Consider the following 13,039-nt stretch of genomic DNA (forward strand, 5'->3'; position numbering starts at 1 on the left):
AACGTTTATTTATTTTTGGGACAGAGAGAGACAGAGCATGAACGGGGAAGGGGCAGAGAGAGAGGGAGACACAGAATCGGAAACAGGCTCCAGGCTCTGAGCCATCAGCCCAGAGCCTGACGCGGGGCTCGAACTCACGGACCGCGAGATCATGACCTGGCTGAAGTCGGACGCTTAACCGACTGCGCCACCCAGGCGCCCCAAAAAATTTTTTCAAGTTATTTTGAGAGAGAGAGAGAGAGGGAGAGAGAGAAATGGGGCAAGCGTTGTGCTGTGTGGACATGTGGGGCCTGGTGCTGTGGGTGGCACCCAGGTGTGGCCTGGGTCCCTGAGCCCTCGTGGTTCAGCCAGCCTCCTCCCCTGGGGACGTGAGGAGCCCCAGAACCCCTGGTCCCTTGGCCTCTGTCCTGGGCTGAGTGGGGGCCAGAGGCCACTTGGGAAAAGCTGGACCTTAACTCTGCCTCCACCAGCTTGCGTCTGTGGGACCGTCTCCACTTACCCGCTGAGCCCTCTCTCTGGGGAGGGGCCGCTGTCCACTTTTCTGGAGCTTTCTCCTCTTTCGAGACAACAGGCTTTGATAGAAGGAGGTGGTTGTTTCCAGGTCTCCCTCCAGGTCTTTGTTCATCTTCCTGTCTGAGTCCCACTTGTGAGTGGTTTCCACGCAGGAAGAGAAGTTTCTCCTCCATTTCTGAGCAGTACGTTCCCTCCTCGATTACGGTTCTGCGAAGCTCCGTGACGCGTTCTTAGTGAAGCCCAGGCAGGATTTGAAATCTCGGCTGTGGGATTTCCGACTGCAAATATGCTCACTCGGTGTGGAGACTTTTCGTGGAGCTGTAAGTAAGCGCTTTGTTCCGAGAACTTACCCTGTGCTCTGTTTTCCTCCTCTGAGCCTGTGGGAGGAAGCGCTCAAGCTGACTGAGTCGATGAGTTTCTGCAAACCAGCCTCGGGCTGACAGTTCTGGTCTCCTTTACCCAATTCACTGTCTCTGTGTGGTTCTGGGTTGACAGCATTCCAAAGCGAACAGGAAAACATGTCCTCAGCCTGCATTCCCTCAGAAAGCCTGTCTCCGGGGGTCACCTGCAGCTCTCTGTGTCCTCTCTTCCCGAGCCCTCCCCGGCCATCCCATGGCTTCCCTAAAGATGAGCGTTCTCACCCAAACCTCCAATATTTGCCTCCTACGTTGTTCTACCTTCTTTGGAGAGGTTTTAGGATGCTTTTGACGTCTGGCAGTTGGGACGGGAGGGTTTCAATGCATTTCAAGGCAGCTAGGATCAGTCCCTGGAGCAAAGGCTCAGGGGCTCACTTTTCTGTCCCCCCCCCCCAAAAGGTGACTGCGTCAAGTGAAGAAGTGTGTCTGTTGGCATCTTGCTGCCGAGCACAGAGTATGTGGCTTCAGGGGCCTGGGGCAGGCTCCGGACGGCCAGTGACCCTGAACCTCACCAGGTTTCAACTTGGGCAGAGAACCTCCTGCCTGGTTCTTTCCCCTCCTTCAAGTATGTTGGCTCTTTTGCTATAAAATCCACCCTAGCACTGAACCCCAGAAACTCCCGGGGAAGCCCAGAGTCTCGGGGCCTGTCTCAAGTTTTCGAAGAAAACCAGCAGAGCACAGCACAATGGCTCCAGGACCCTCAGGAAGCGATTTGGGGGCTGTCATCGGGCCCTCCTCGGCTCCAAAGGGCCCCGCGGCTTTGTCTGTGTTTGCCGCGTCCTCTCAGCCACAACCGGCCGCAAGGAACCCTGAGAGATATTCTACCTCTGACCCAGAAAGTGCCCAAAGCAGGACAGACCCCTGGTGGGCCAAGGGAGGGGAGACCAGGTTCTACGAGACAGGGCCCTCCGCCTTTGTCCTGGTCACCGCCCAGAGCCCGCACTGTGTCTGGTGTGTGCGGGCTGGGCAGGGCCTGCTTCGGCTCAGCCTCTTCTAGCCCCAGCTGGCTCTCCGGGAAACCGATGGACCCCAGCGGGGCCACACCAAGTCCCCTGTGCTGCTGGAGAGCACGCCAGGGGGTGTGGCGTGTGCGCTGCAGGGAGGACAGAGGGACCACATCCCCTCCTGAGGCTCCTCCTGAGTGAGAGCTTCTGTCTGGAGCTGGAAGCCCAACCTGCCCACCAAGGTCACGGGGCCTCCTTCCCTGCAGGCCCTTTCCTCGTTCACGCCCGCTACCTCCTCCCGGCAGGGGCAGAGGGTCTCCCCCGTGGGATTCACTCACGACCCGCCTTCCACTCAGAGGAAGTCAGGAGGAATTCATCCAAATGGGCAAATGCAACACTCCAGGAATGTTCCACGGAGCCGGTTTGCCCTATTCAGGCCAAACGTTCCTGGACAAGGGTCCCGGAGGGTGACCCGGAGGTGACCCGGAGGGTGAGGCCCGGTGGCCTCAGAAATGTGCCTCCGTGGGGCTCTGCCAGGAAGCAAGTCCTTCTCCCACAGGACAAGCCACCCTCAATGCTTCAGAAGCATCTGTTTCCTCTGTGGCAGGCTCAGGCCTCGCACCTTCTTGTCCGTCACCATGAGCCACTGTCCAAAGTGCCTTTACCCGTGGCTGGAGATCCCCAAGCGGATATGGGGCTGGAGGGTGGGACCAGACCTGGAGGGCAGGGGGTGAGGGGGCCAAATGCCTGATGGGGAGCAGCGGGGGCGGGGTGGGAGGGAGCCTCCTCTCCCTGCACCTCACCCACTCCCCCCCATCCCCGCCCGAGGCCCAGCCCTCCACAGGGCAGCAGTGCCTTAACGGTTTCACATCAGGCTTCTGCTTAAGATTTTATCTGAACAAGTGTCACTTCAGCCATGAAAACCGGTCACCACTGAACAGTTCACTCAAGCTTAGTTAAAACGGCAAACCCCATTTATATTGTCTCACAATAAAAGATCTGATCAATTGCTGGGTCAGATCATCTCCAAGTCCCCGTCATCTGAGCCGTGACCTCTGCCCTGTCTGCTCTGCCGTGCCCCTCCCCCAGTCCTCCCAGAGGCCCCGCGCTCTGCTGAGCTCTTTGGAGCGACGCAGTGTTCTGTGGGAAGGCCAAAGTCCTGGGCACCTGGCGAGGACCTCAGCCCACAGTGGAAACATCGGTGGGGAGACAGGGGAAGGGGGACGTTGTTGCCCAAAACTAGAGAGCAGCCCTTCTCCTATTTCTTGTCTCCACACACACCAAACAGGACAGACGTCAAAGGAACACATACGCACGCAGGTTAAATTCGAACACTTACATAAATGTGGTGACAAGGAGTTTTTAACATCATTTCAGGGACTGGTATAATGTCTCTGGGCGGGGGGAAGGACTGTCTTTGCTGAGGAGAGAGGACCTCCTCTCAAGGGACCCCTAGGCCCCAAGGCCTCCAGGAGGCTGGATGTTGTTCTGAGTAGGACAAAGGGGAGATCTGAGATTTTAGATTCTAAAACAGGAGAGGGGAGCCCCCTGAGGTGGGAGAGGGAAGAGAGGGGAGCCCCTGAGGTGGGGGGAGGGTGAACAGAGGAGACACAGAAGCCAGAAGGTAGAAGGGCCTGGGTGGTGAGGGGAAGGGCTCCCCACACGAGCTGTCTCAGCTGCTCAGGAAGCCTCACCAGGGAGAAGCACAGAGGAGGGCTAAGACTCACTATGAGGGGCAGGAGGGGCCCTGAGGCTCCTGGAAATTGGGCCGACTCGGGCAGGACCATTTGCTGGGGGGCCCGGAGGATGTGCCCCCATGCTTCCAGGGACCGGGAGGTCCACTTGGCATCCGGATCACACCTCAACCAAAGGTGGGGTCCTGGTGCCCTTGGCTTGGCAAGGAGGATAAGCACATCTGCTGCCCCCGCCGGCCCCGCCTGATTTCTGATGCACAAGCTCTGGGGCGGAAGTGAGGGCCCTTCCCCAAGAGGGGAAATCCTGCCCCACCCTGAGACCCCCTGGATGGCTCTGTTGTCTCCAGAGGGAAAACGAGGGGACTAGTGGGAAACAGGGGGTTTTCCCAGGCCCTTCCGGGCTTCCTCTTCGAAAATAAGCCGCCAGACCTGCACAGCTGCGGCCGGACCCCGAATAACCTCGCCACAAAGGCTGGCAGGCCTCCCAGTTAAAAATAATCTGCAGCCACTTCATCAGGACAGAGCCAAGGGGCCCCCACCCAGAGAAGGCTTCCCTGCCCCCTGGTGTCTATAGGGGCCGTTGGAAGTCAGTGAGCCAAACAGCTACCATATGTAGGGTTCATAGTGCTAGGTGTCCCTCTCAGTTAAACCCTGCAACAGCCTTGAGGTGGGCGCCATTATTATCATCTAAGTGATAATGACAAAAAGGAGGCATATGTGCAGAGAGGGTAATCAACCAGCCCAAGGTTACACAGCAGGGGAATGGCCGAACAGGGACTCAGACTTGGAAAGCCCGGCCAAGTCTGTTGTTCCAGATGTTGCCATTCCCTCCTTCAGAGGCAGGAAAGCAGTGAGGGGTTGAACACTGTTCCCCCATCCCCCCGGGCAAGTTGTCTGTCAGTCTTGTTCTCCTTACCGGAAAAGTCACGTAAGAGGCCGAGGAGGCGGAAGTCTAGGCCCAGAGCCGGCACAGTGCCCCTTCTGTTGTACCCTCTTGGTCAAAGCCATCACAGGCCCGTCCAGACTCAAGGGAAGAGAGACAGACTACCCGTCTCAAGGTAGGTGTAATTGTCCCCATCTTATGGATTAACAGATCGAGGTTCAGAGAGGTGACGGGTCCAGGGACATAGAACTTGTGAGACAGACCCAAGGTTCACACCTGGGATGGTGGCCTGGTCTGTGTGGGTCTGAAGTCTGGAGTCCTCTGCCCCACCACCCTGGCAGAGTGATGGGTCAGGACTGACAGCTCACTTCAACATCTAACCCAGTGGTTCCCAGCCTGGGCTGCAGACTCACCGGGGCAGTTTAAAATCACAGATTCCGGACCCTGCTCCCTGGAGTTAGGCTTTAAATGGTCTGATGTGGAGCCTGGACACTGGAAATTTTTAAAGCACTCCAGTGATTTGCATTGCAGCCAAGGGCGGAGGACACCGTTAAAACCAAACAGGTTCCCTCCCTGCTTGTGGCCTGCATGGAGAACCTTCCCCTGGACATTCCTTCCCTGACCCTGAGCATCTGGCTCCAGCCCTGCCCCTGTCCCACCCTCCAAGTCAGCGGGGAAGAGGAGACTGCCACCCGGCCAGCCAGCTTCCCCCGCACAGGGATGGAGGAGAGACGTTCTGTTCCTGTGCAGGGAGGTGCTGGGACAAGCAGCTACCATCAGAGCAAGTCCAGCCCCAGCGCTGCCGGAGGACAGGGGATACAGGTTCAAATCCCAGCTCTGCCACTAATTGGTTGAGGCTTCTTTCATCTACAAAATGGAGTTAATCATGACCACCAAGCCTACTTCACAGAGGGTTTGCAGGTCTTCAGAGAGGAAATGAATATAAAAACACCATGTGAAGAAGTGCAAGACTTTACATGGAAAACTATAAAACATCATTTAATGACACTCAAGACCTAAATAAATGAAAAGACATCCCATGTCCATGGATCAGAAGACTAAATATTGTTACAATTGAAAATTGTTATAAGTGAAAAGGCATCCCATGTCCAGGGATTGGAAGACTAAATATTGTTACGATTGAAAATTGTTATAAGTGAAAAGGCATCCCACGTCCATGGAGTGGAAGACTAAATATTGTTACGATTGAAAATTGTTAATATTGTTAATACTGTGCAAATTGACATTCAGTTTAAACAAATTCTCACGGGCAGGGGGCAGAATCTAAGATGCATATTTTTTCCACATTTTAACATCCCTGAAATCAGTGAATCTTCTCATTAAGGGTATGTCACACTTTAATTGTCACAAGGCCTCTTCAGCTGGGGCCCTCCTCACAGGGTTATGATGAATGAGTCTTCTCAGACCATCCTCCCCTCTCCAGGGACTCCATGGGTCTCTCATCCTGGGGCCCACCCATCCCCTGTGCACATGCCAAGGAGAGCTGTGTGTAGGGGGAGGGGTGTGGTATGGGAGGGTTGGGCCCACTGCGTGTGTGTGTGTGTGTGTGCCCACATGTGTGAGTCCTCCTGGTGGGGTGCGGTATGGTCAGGACCTGGCTCAGCCCACACCATTGTGTTTTGTCTTTTTTTTTTTTTAATTTTTAAAACGCTTTTTATTTATTTTTGAGATAGTGTGAGAGAATAAGTGGGGGAGGGGCAGAGAGAAAGGGACAGAAGATCTGAAGCAGGCTCCACACTGAAAGCAGTGAGCCTGGCGCCAGGCTTGAACTCACAGATCGTGAGATCATGACCTGAGCTGAAGTCGGCCGGCCGCTCAACCGACTGAGCCACCCAGGCGCCCCCACACCGTTGTGTTTTGGAACCGGACTCCAAGGAGGCCAAAAATTCTAAAATTGAACCTGCACTTCTAGGTGAAGCTTATTCATCAAGGTAAGAGGCTAGAACAGTGTATTTAATAGTTTGTGAGTTTTTTGATTTATAACTTTTGAATGTGCAGATACAGAGCACGGGGGCTTCCAATTGCCCTGGGCCCTGACAGTGTTCGGGTAAAGTCTGCAAAACCCTGTCCTCCGAAAACACAGCTCAGGAATTGGTACAGGCCGCCCCCTTTGCTGGAATCCCCACCCGCTGCTCCCAGGTCAGCCTGGCCAATTCCAGTTTTCTCCTCATGTATTGGCTCAGATTCCTGACTTCCCCCGGGGAGATTTAGGCTCACAGGGGACTCGGGGCCTGCTTCCAGCTCAGCACTCACTCGCCAGCACGGCTGTGACCGTGCGCAGGCCTGGCTGACTGCAGGAGCCAACGCCCCGAGAGTTCCAGAGCCAGGCGCAGGTGCTGCCCCGGGGGGCTGGCATCACCCTCAGCTCCTTATCCACCTCCGTGCAGTTGCCCAGACACGCTCACCCCGCGTCTGTAACGGGCACACGGATCAGCCAGGCTCTTGTTACAGTGCGGATTCCGAGTCTGTGGGTCTGGGGCAGGGCCTGAGAGTCTTCGTGTCCAACCAGCTCCCGCGTGATCTCAATGGACGGTGCCCGGCTCCGGGGCTCCAGGCTCAGTGCGGCCACGGCTCCCACAGTGTCCTCGGGTGAGACACCTCTTCCTGGGCCTCTGCCCCCATGGGCACCATCTGCCAGGACAGTGACCGAGGAAACACCTTGCAAAAGAAAGAAGGGCCGGAGTACACGGCACTCACCACGTGTCCAACGCTGTGCCACGTGCCTCTCCTGTGCCCACGTCTTTAATCCTCACGACACCCCTCGGAGGTGGTCACAGTCTTCTACCAGCATCCGATGGGGACACTGAGGTCCCGAGACACCTGTTCAAGGTCACATGACGCTGTAAAGCCCTGTGCGGTCCGGCTCTAAAACCCAGCACTTAACCGACTCGTTACTTGGCCTCTCCAGTGTGAGGCCGGGTGAGGACAGTGAGAAGCCGTGGGACCCATCCCACGCACCCCACGCACCCCACAACCCCTGAGGCTCCTCTGCAGACACGGCTGAAAACCTCCCTCAGGTGTCCTGTGGCTCTGGGACTCTGGCTTCAGACAGACCAGTATTGCAGCACACTTCCCACCCCGGAGGGGCAGCCTAGGGCCTCCAGAGCGGGGGCTGCGTCTGGGAAAGGCCCCTACTCACAGATCTAGGGCTGTCTCATTTTTTTGTTGTTGTTGTGTTTGTTTTCATGTTTATTTATTTTTGAGAGAGAGAGAGAGAGAGAGAGAGAGAGAGAGTAGCAGGGAGGGCCAGAGAGAGAGGGACTGTCGGCACAGAGCCCGACGCGGGGCTCGAACTCACGAGCCACAGGATCATGCCCTGAGCCAAAGTCGGACGCTCAATCGACTGAGCCACCCAGGCGCCCCAGGACTGCCTCGTTTTAAAACAGTCCTATCACGTGACACCCCAAGCTCCTCCCCGCCAAGTCCCTTCCTCATTGTATGGTCAAGGTCTGTCTCTCCTCTGGCCTCTCCCCTAAACCATGCGCTCGCACAAACAAGGCCATTTCCCTTTTTCTCTGATCTCCAGCTCAGGGTCTGGGGCACAGAAGGTGCTGAACTGACCTGCGTCCAGTTTCCACGAGACAGGCCAGGGGTGCAGTGGTGACGTTTCCAGATCTTGCCACCAGAGGGCAGGAGTGCACAGCAGCTGGGGCGCTGGCTGTGCCGCAGGGACCAGGTGGGGCGGGAGGGGTGGATGCCTGGGAGCCCAGGGTCCAGGCCTCAGGCAAAGGGACCGAGGAAGGCCAGGTGGAGCCAGTCTGGGGCGGGGAACATCTCTGCACTTCCCCCGCCCATTCCAGCCTGAGCTCCGGAGACCTCCTTTTCTCTTCCTTCCCTCCCTGCTGCCCTGCTCCTGTCCTCCTCTCTTGACTCTCTCCAGGTTCCTGGGTCAATCTGGACTCTGTGTGACTTTGGGCCACCCACCTTTCTCTCTAAGTCTTAGTTTTCCCATCTGTGAAATGGGAAAATAATGATAATACCCAGCTTTTGTGCATTTCTCTCCCTGGGGATTTGGGACCCTCAGTGCAGGGCTGTCCTCCTGCCCCCTCGTGGATGATGCCTCAAGCCCAGGTCTGTGGTGCTGCCTGGGACTGGATGAACCGGGACCATCACTCTTCCTCTAGCCTAGAAGCTGCTGCAGCCGCTCGAGGGCATCAGCTGAGTCTGATCTGTTCATGAACGGACGAGCAGGAGAAATGAATGGATGGGTAAATGTATAAATGAGAGAAAAATTCATGAATTGTTCAGAGCATCTGCAGCAAAGGAATTTTCACACCCACTGCCTGCAGAACCTAACCCTTTCTTAAGCTTCTTGGAGCCTGGCTTCAAATGGAGTCGACTGAGGGCCTGTCCCCCTTTTGAAGCAGTGACCCTAGGGGACCTGTGGCCTTGGTCTAGGCTGTCCTGGGAAGGCTGGGGATAAGGATTTTGATAACTGTGAGGGTTTATTCTTTCATCTCCGTTCCGCTGCAGGACCAGCCAGCCAGCTCCAGAGGAAATCAGCGGCCAAAGGGTCAGCCAGAGGGGACCCTAAGATGCCCCAATCCAAACCCCAGGGAGTGGGGGCATCGTAGGGTCCCCTCTGGCTGTGACGACCCACAGTCAGACTTGCAAGCCGGGTCCAGAACCTGGGTGACTGCCGAGCTCCCGTCCTCTCCTTATGCCACGCTGCCTCCTCACAAAGGGTTTCTGGGCGGGCATGGAAATGAGATGTGTCATAACAGTGGGTTCTCAGTCCCCAGCTGAGCTCATAGCTTTGTTAGAGCCAGGCCTGTCTCTCCTGGCACTGGGGCCCACCTGTAGGGACTTGCCCGTTGCTGACCCAGATTTCCAGGCCACTCTGTCAACACCTCCAGGGCAGGGCAGAGCGTGGCTTCTCAGAGGCCCAAACAGAACCCATGACCAACATCGCAGAGACCCAATGCACCATGGGAGGACATCCACCTGTCCCAGAGGAGTCCAGTTCCACACAGGGCACAAAGGACTGCCATGGGCGTCCTGGCACCTGCCTGGCTCAGCCCCTCTTCCACGAGGCTGTCCTCAGGGAGCGAATGAAGAACCCTGTGTTAGGTGCCTCTCCGCGAGTAGGGAGAGGGTAGCTCGTGGACAACCGAGCCACTTGGAGGCACAGAAATCTTAAGGACCCGGATGGAGAGTGCTGTGTGTGTGTGTGTGGGGGGGGGGGGGGCAGTTTCTTCTTTGTGACCCTTCCAGTCCCAGGCCCCCAGCTCTCCTGCCGCCCTGGGATGACTCAGAGCCTCCCCATTTCTGCTGCAACCCCCGCCCCCAACCTCAGCACCGGCCAATTCTCTCAGGATAGCTGATCTTGTTGCCACACAGCCTAGAAAATTCTGCCTCTGGCTTGGGGCTCCAGTAGCTGAGCCAGGATGAGACGTGAGTCATAGGGTTGTGTCAGAGTAGCTACATGCTCAGAAGCTACCAGAGGCTGTCCGGAACCCACAGGCCTCGGAGCCACCAGAGCCACAGCCCCCGCCCCCCTCCGGCAGGGCCCTGCCCCTCTCCTCCCCTCCCTGCTGGCCTCCCTTGGGCCATGATGTCATCTGGCTTCTCTCAGTTCTTCATCAGCCTGCAGTAGTTCGAACAGCCCCACATGGTTAGTGTCCTCGAAGCAGGGTGGGCCCCGACAGTCCACGGCAGTCCCCAGTTATAAGAGCTTTGTCGGGATGGTCGAGACCATGCCCGTGATAATTCTTTTCAGATTTTGCTTCGATTACAAATGCTCCAGTTAAGATTCTTTGTAAAGAATTCTTGGGGCGCCTGGGTGGCTCAGTCAGTTGAACGTCTGACTTCGGCTCAGGTCATGATCACGCAGTTCACGGGTTCGAGCCCTGCGTCGGGCTCTGTGCTGACAGCTTGGAGCCTGCAGCCTGCTTCGGATTCTGTGTCTCCTTCTCTCTCTGCCCCTCCCCTGCTCGTGCTCTCTCTCTCTCTCTCTCTCTCTTTCTCAAAAATAAATAAACATTAAAAAAAAAAAAAAAAGAATTCTTGAGCACCCAAACGGTCCCAGGGGGACCCCGTCTGAGAAACATTCAGGCAGCAGAAGTCAGTGACTGGGAACCAGCCTGGCATCTGGTTACTGCCAGCTGAGAAGTACTGACTCTTCTCTGAGCCTCATCTCCTAACTCACGTTCCTATAGCTCAGACACCTCTGCCTCTGTGATTCCTCTGACAGTCCCAGGCCCTGTGGCCCATCAGACCCTGGGCTTCAGTGGCTGTGCCCAGAGATGCTGCATGGCAAGCTGGCCACAGGCAGAGTCCTCTCTGAGCAAAGGCTGGGCTGTAGGGACGGGGGCAGGGGCATGCCCAGGGCTGGGGGAGGCCTCGGCCTTACCTCTGTGCCGCACAGTCCTCTCTTGTCCCCGGCGAAGTCTGTGTGGTGGTGGGCTGGGTGCAGAAAAGCTCTGCATTTCCCCGTCAAAGACAGGAAGGGAGTCTGGGCGGCACAGGGGGCTGGCCTCACAGGAGGCCTGGCCTGGGCCCGGAGGTGGATGGCCCACGTACCCGGAAGGGATGCCGGCGGGTTCTTCCCGGGTCCTGGCAGACAAGCGCTGACAGTCAGGTGCATTCGCTGTGTCAGCCGCCCTGAAATACAGCCTCAGCTCCCTCCCCGACACCAGTTTTTTAGGAGGAGATTAGGAAAGGGGGACTCACGAGCTATAGCAACCCAGGAGGCCAAGCCCAGAGCTTTCTCCACGCACACACTGCAAGTATAGGCATTCAGACCGGGTGCGTAGAACTCACCTGGCCAAGTGTTTCCTGGAAGAGAGGGCTGGCCCGGGCCCAGGGCTTGACCGGAGGACATCCAGGACACCTGGGCCTCCTGGCTCCCAGACAGGCCTCTGGCCAGCTCAAACCACAGGCATCTCGAATGCCTCTGAGGCTCACAGTCCACCTCTGTGAAACCTGAGAATCAGGCCATGAAATCAGTACGCTTGGACCTCAGCAGAGGGGTGACCGCCTCTGAAAAGAGATAGGGCTGGACCTCTGTGCTATCTGCCTCCATTTCCTCTTCCTAACAGCTCCCCAGCATGCAAGATCGGAGTGACCCCTCCTCCCACGGCGCGTCCCGGTGGGACCACAGCTGGCCTGCCCCTCCCCCTCCGCCCCACTGCCTGGCTAAGGGACAGGCTCGTGACTCAAGCGGGCCGGTCAACTGCTCCTCCCTAGAATTTGAAGTTTGAATGAGGGACAGACACAGCAAGTGGACGTAGGGGGCCAATCCTCTGGGGAAGCTAAGAGGCAGCTGCCGGCCCCGAGCGCGCAGGCCCCGGGTCAGATCCTGCAATTCCTGCTGCAAAGCTTCTAGAACTGCCTTGGCTGTTGGCCACGCCCAAGCCTGGTTCTCTCCTCGCCTCTGAACTTAGTCTTGTTATGGGCTGAATTGCGTTCCCCCCAATTCATGTATTTAAGTCCGAACCCCCAGTACCTCAGGATACGAGCTTATTTGGAAATGGGGTCCTGGCAGAGGACACGGGCACACAGATAGGGAGAACCCCGCATGAACAGGAAGACAGCATCTATTAACCAAGGAGAGACACCCGGAACGTACTCACCCTCACAGCCCTCCGAAGGAACCAGGCCTGCTGACACCCTGACCTTGAACTTCTGGCCTCCAGAACTGAAAATGTGAGAAGAACCAGATATATTGAAGGCATCCTCCCCAAGACTGCCACATAGGAGTCCTGCCTGAGTCTCCAGGCTGCCAGCCCGCCCTGCAAATGTTGAATTTGCCAACCCCCATAGCCACCGAGGCAACTGCTTAAAATAAATCTCTCTCAGCCTCAGTCTCTGTGTCTCCGGAGAACCCAGACACCGTCTCTCACATTTCTTTCCGATAAATTAACGTTTGCTGAAGTTAACTTAAGTTTCACCTCTTGTAATCAAAAAACCCCTGATACGACAGAATGAGTGATTTTTCTCCTTTGATGGAGTTTTTTTTTAATTTTTTTTTTTTAATGTTTATTTTTGAGACAGAGAGAGACAGAGCATGAACGGGGGAGGGTCAGAGAGAGAGGGAGACACAGAATCCGAAACAGGCTCCAGGCTCTGAGCCGTCAGCACTGAGCCCGACGTGGGGCTCAAACCCACAGACCGTGAGATCATGACCTGAGCTGAAGTCAGACACTCAACCGACTGAACCATCCAGGCTCCCCTGATGGAATTTTTTTTAATGCTATTTTTTTTTTTAAAGTGCTCATCTGTAGGGCTAAGAGCTTGTTCGAGCATGGAAACCAAGGCTGGCGACATCCCTCAAATACAGTCCAAGGAGCTTAGTTAATGCAAATCGAGGTTATCTGGCTGCTGGCAAAGGCATCCCATCAAGGAGGTGACGATATGGGCCGTAACAGTCTCATGCCATTAAATATCTAAGTGGTCCAACTCCCACATTCTGATTCCATTTTCACCAAGTGAACTTCTGTTTCCTAGAAACACAAATGCACTAATTACGCCTAGGCAGAAAGTTGGTCTTCACGACGTTCGTGTCTCACTAGGAAAGGCTATGTTGACATTTTATACATCAGTCATGTGAACTGGGTCAGGATGACT

At 56.0% G+C, this 13,039-nt stretch overlaps 3 long non-coding RNA genes across 4 annotated transcripts; 2 read left to right on the plus strand and 1 right to left on the minus strand.

The window, feature by feature from the left end:
- The first annotated feature begins 2,656 nt into the window (after positions 1-2,656).
- LOC121044076 (uncharacterized) lies at positions 2,657-5,733 on the plus strand. Its single transcript, XR_005797103.1, has 2 exons — positions 2,657-3,221; positions 3,302-5,733. It is a non-coding gene; the product is annotated as an uncharacterized LOC121044076 (long non-coding RNA).
- Positions 5,734-6,403: 670 nt separating this feature from the next.
- Positions 6,404-12,415, minus strand: LOC121044077 (uncharacterized). Of its 2 annotated transcripts, none has more exons than XR_005797105.1 (4): positions 12,046-12,415; positions 11,234-11,452; positions 10,824-11,026; positions 6,404-7,129 (listed from the first exon to the last, which is right to left on the minus strand). It is a non-coding gene; the product is annotated as an uncharacterized LOC121044077 (long non-coding RNA). The 2 variants fall into 2 exon arrangements; XR_005797104.1 differs by having other exon boundaries at positions 6,404-7,291.
- LOC121044079 (uncharacterized) lies at positions 7,794-9,415 on the plus strand. The gene is made up of 2 exons (XR_005797106.1): positions 7,794-8,679; positions 8,945-9,415. It is a non-coding gene; the product is annotated as an uncharacterized LOC121044079 (long non-coding RNA).
- Positions 12,416-13,039: the final 624 nt, after the last annotated feature.

This window comes from Herpailurus yagouaroundi, unplaced genomic scaffold, assembly GCF_014898765.1.
Source record: "Herpailurus yagouaroundi ecotype Mexico unplaced genomic scaffold, PumYag 188, whole genome shotgun sequence".
NCBI classification, from domain to species: Eukaryota; Metazoa; Chordata; class Mammalia; order Carnivora; family Felidae; genus Herpailurus; species Herpailurus yagouaroundi.